Source organism: Hipposideros armiger, unplaced genomic scaffold, assembly GCF_001890085.2.
Source record: "Hipposideros armiger isolate ML-2016 unplaced genomic scaffold, ASM189008v1 scaffold_544, whole genome shotgun sequence".
NCBI classification, from domain to species: Eukaryota; Metazoa; Chordata; class Mammalia; order Chiroptera; family Hipposideridae; genus Hipposideros; species Hipposideros armiger.
Genome location: NW_017731894.1, coordinates 271,690 through 276,218, shown reverse-complemented (window position 1 = coordinate 276,218; position 4,529 = coordinate 271,690).

The window sequence follows — 4,529 nt, the reverse complement described above, 5'->3', positions numbered from 1 at the left end:
CACAAATGCCACCAGTAAAATCCAACCTTATCCCATTGGGAGAAGTCCCTGTGCAGGCTGAATAACGGTCCCCAAAGATATCTATATGCCAGTCCCCAGAACATGTGAGCGTGGCCTTACAAAGGGGACTTTGCAATGGTGATTCAATTAAGAATTTGGGGACCAGGAGACTATCCTGGATTACCTGGATGGGTCTGAAAAGTAATCACAAGTTCCTTATCAGAAGAAGACAGAGGAGATAGCAGAAGGAGATGTGAGGACGGAAGCAGTGATGCAGGCGGCCTTCAGAAACAGGAAAAGTCAAGCGAACAGATTCTCCCCACAGGACCTTGGGAAGGACCCAGCCCTGCCAACACCCAGTGAAACGGATTTCAAACTGTGAGAATGCATTGTGATGTTTTACGCCATCGCGTTGGTTATAGCAGCCATGGTAAGCTATACACCACTCTGATACACTTTGCATGACCGACATGAGGGCCTTCACTGAAAAGCCACTCTAAAANGGGGAGTGGGCCCCCTCAGCCTCAGCTGTTGGCTGGACCCCCACCTTGTGGCCATAATGGGACACATTAGATGCACAGGCCAAAGGAGAAGGTGGATGGCCTCTTTCATAGCTGGGCAGGCACAAAACCCGTGTGCCTCTGTCATTTGCAGGTCTTCTCCAAGCCTTGTGAAATTAACGTAAATCCAGCCACAAAGCAGTGCATTTTGTTAATCGAGGGATTAACTCAAGAGGGAAAGAGAAGCGATGAGTCCGTCACAGCCCAATAGGACCGTGAGGCCTGCCAAACGGACACCTTGGGAGCTCTGTGGGGGCAGGAGCCAGGCTGCAATCATTTTCTGAACCAAGCCCTGATGGAGCCGTCAGCACATCCGTGGAAAAGCCTCCGGCAGCAAGAACTCTTTGTCCCTGGGTGTTAGGTAAGGTCGGAGCCTTTTAAAAGGGCTCGAGATGGACCAACCCAGCAGACAGAGAATTATTTGAAGTGAGTGATCCGTGCGTGTCTCCAGCTTGTCGGTCTGGGTGTTCATTCAGGGCCGTCATGTAAGACGTGTGTGTTTGAGGTCCCTGTAGGTGCTGGGGATTCGGCCGTGGGTGACTGCCTTCTCTCGTAGGTTACCCCAACCAGAGCCTCATGCGCCGTGTCCAGAAAAAGGGGGGCGGGAGCTGGGCAGGCCGAAACCAACAGAGCTGCTTCGCTGTGACCCTTTTTCTTTGCCTGCATCTGTGTCTCGCAGGACAGTCTCATCCCCATCCCTAGTGCTTTCTCCCTTTTGACTTACGTGATCCTTCAACCATAGAAGAGATGAGGTATTTCGGTGGGAACAAGCTAACCTTTTCCCCAGGAAAAAGGTCACCCTGCTTTTAGGACGTTCCTTTCCCCTCTGCCTTCTCGTTACGGCTGCACAAGCCATGACGGCCGTGGGTCCAAGCAGATCTGTGTCCTTCCAACTAGCAAAACTGTTGACCTCATTCATCCGTCGCCTACACCTGACCTGCTGGGGGGGACTCACGTCAGGATGGGCTGGTCACAGTGACGTGGAAGTCCTGGTGAGAAACCCACGTTCACTCCAATTGCTTCCCCGCGAGGAACGCGTTTCTTGCTGCGCTCTAGATTTTCTTCCGTGTCTTTAGTTTTCAGAAGTTTGATGACATGTCTTGAGATAGGCTTCTTTAAATGGTTTCCTGTTTTGAGTTTCACGCAATCTTGAATCTGTAGGTGTTTTCGTTTTCTTTCTAAATTTGGGGAGTTTTCAGCCATGATTTCTTAGAAATAGAGGTTAGGTCATTCCCATGGTTCTGGTCCACAGTAAACGGGCGCCTCCTCTGTTCTCTCAGCTCTGCCATTGAGGCCTTCGCTGAGTTTTTATTTCAGCCATTGTGTTTTCAGCTCCAGAATTTCTCTTTGGGTCTTCAACTCGCTGAAGGGAGGGGAGTGCTGCCTCGTTTCCTGCCCAGGACCCTCCCTCAGCCCCTCTGGACACCTGGGGACAGGGGATCCTCAGTGCCACTGGGTGGGGGCAGGGGCTCCCCTGAGACCACGTTGGCTGTTTGTGGGGGGCAGTCGGCCTCCTTACTGCGTCTCCTCTCACCTTTGCTGAGCCTGGCTCTTCTGAGAAACGTCACCATCTGGGCCCCCACCTGATCTTCCTGTCTCGACTCTGACGCTCCCCCAGCAGAGGCACAGGGCACCTGGTGACAGCGGGTGAGGCTGGAAGTCGGGCTCCCCTCTCAGCCTTCGCCACAGGGCTGGCAGCGAGGCCACCGCTGGCTCTGTGCCCACGGGGAGGGTTTTCTCATTTGGCTAAAGAGGGCAGGTGTTCTGGGCTCCTGTCGTCTGCACCCACTGGTGTTCCTGGTTGCCAGCTTCCTCAGCACACAATCTGGAACATATGAGGCACAAACCCAACAAAACCTCAGGAAACTGGCCATCCTGTTGACCCTGGGTGTGAGGCCGGCCATCTGCTCTTGACCAAGCAGGTCTCTTGGTGCTTGTTTTATATGTAGCGGCCGTGGATCCTGGCTGTACTTAGCAGGAACGACAGGACATCTAACCCGGCTTTCCAGAAGTGAAGTCTAGAATCCATCACTCAGGAAGCGCCAGGCGGCATGACCCACTCATCTCAGGCTTTGCCACGTCCACATGCCCTGGCCTCAGCGCTGCCATGTCGTTATCACAGTACTCATGCTTCCCCCCTGCCTCCTGCCTCACTTTGTGTAGCTTGGAAACCACAAAAGCTGGTCCAGACGTGGCTTAGTGGACTTCCAACCATCATGTTCCTTTCCCAAACCTCCAGTCCAAATCTCTCATCCCAAATTTCCTGCCTATAGGAGGCCACTCTAACTCCTGCTTTTTAAAAAAATTTTATTTATTTTTTTAAGTCTACCGGTGCCGGTGTTTGGAATTAGAACTCCACGGGCACAGAGAGGAGATGCCCCGCCTTCTCCCAGGTCGCAGACGAGCCGCTGCGAATTTTAGAAACAGCTGCCGTGGCGTTTCTGGTGTGTGTGACGGCGGTGGGAGGCCTCTAGCTACAGAATTTGTTTGAAGCCTTTTTTATTTTACAAGGTTTATTTTAAAAGCCAAATGTGTTCCCTTTATAGTGTGGTTTTGTTTGCGTCTTTAAGAAAACGCTGACACTGGCAGCACCCCAGCAGGGAGGAGACGTCCGCCACGTCCTCTAGCTGGATGCACCCCCCAGGAAACCTGCGGAGTGAGCTGTGGCTTTCGTTCTGGTCTAGGTTGGCTCACGGGGTTGCACCAGTCAGGGTCCTAGAAGGACACAGGTGCGTGACATAGGTGTTGAGGAGGCTGGAGGACAGGAACTGGAGAAGCCATGAGGTGTGGGGTGGTGCAGGGCTCTGGGACAGCTGACGCCAGGGAGCCCTAGAACTGAGGCAGCAAGGGAGGCAGCGGTGCCGGGACCCAGGGGCTGTGGCTCCCGAGAGGTCCCCTGGCCGCACCTTTGAGAGACGGCACATGTGACCCGTGGTGGCCAGCAGGGAGGGTGGAGGCTATGGGCACAGGGGCCCTGGTTCCCACCCTCTGAGTACCATTGGTCAAACCAAACAGGAGCCCCACAGCCATGGGAGCCCCTGATGCAATCTGTAAGGCTGCGGAGTCGGGCAGGGGAGGGGGCCCTGGAGGGGCAGAGGCCATGTCCAGCACAGGGTAGTGAGAGAGGAGACACCGTGATGGCCTCCAGTCTCTGGACATCACCCAGCTCTGCCCTGGTGGCAGCGTGCTCAGGTCCTCTGGCAAGGCGCCCAGGACTGCTTGCCCCCCGCCCCCAAATAGACAAGACGGGCCACTGATTTTCTAGTGTCTGTTTTTTTCCAGTCATGAAAATAACTTATAGCCATTGTTTTTGGCAGGCGCATGATATAAAGCAGAAAATGAAAATCACTCTAATTCCACCATCCGAGATAAGGGAGCACTTATTTTTATAGATTTTCTGGAATCGGGATGTTTGGTGCCTACTTGTATCTCCACTGGGTAACCGCCACATTCAACACGTCACATCCATCTTTCTGTGACTTTAGTAATTTCCCGTGTTTTAGTAGCAGAAGGGTTTGGGGGTGGGGAAAGGATGTGCACCCCACCCTGTCTGCAGCCTTCCTTCCTCCCCGGCAGATAGGCGGTCGCTCCGTTTAAACAACCCCCCCTTTTCTAGTTAGATAATCAGTCACCTTCACCTCCTTCACATAGTCCGGCCGTAATATCTTAGGCGGTTTCTTTGTTTGTTTGTTTTACATTTCTCGTCACTTGAAGCATTTATTCTGGAACCTTCCATATAGCCTGTTGGTATTAAATCATTTCCCATCCCTGCCTACGAGAACACGTGAAGAGTTAAGACGATGCCTTTTCCCCTAGAAGCCGGTCAGACATAACTCAGGGTTGATCACATTTCCTTCAATAACTTGTCAAACCAGACTTCCCCGGGTGAGGCGATATCTCAGTGTCCCAGGGCAGCTGCCCTCACAAATTACCACCAGCTGGGTGACCGAAAACCAGGGAAATGTATGC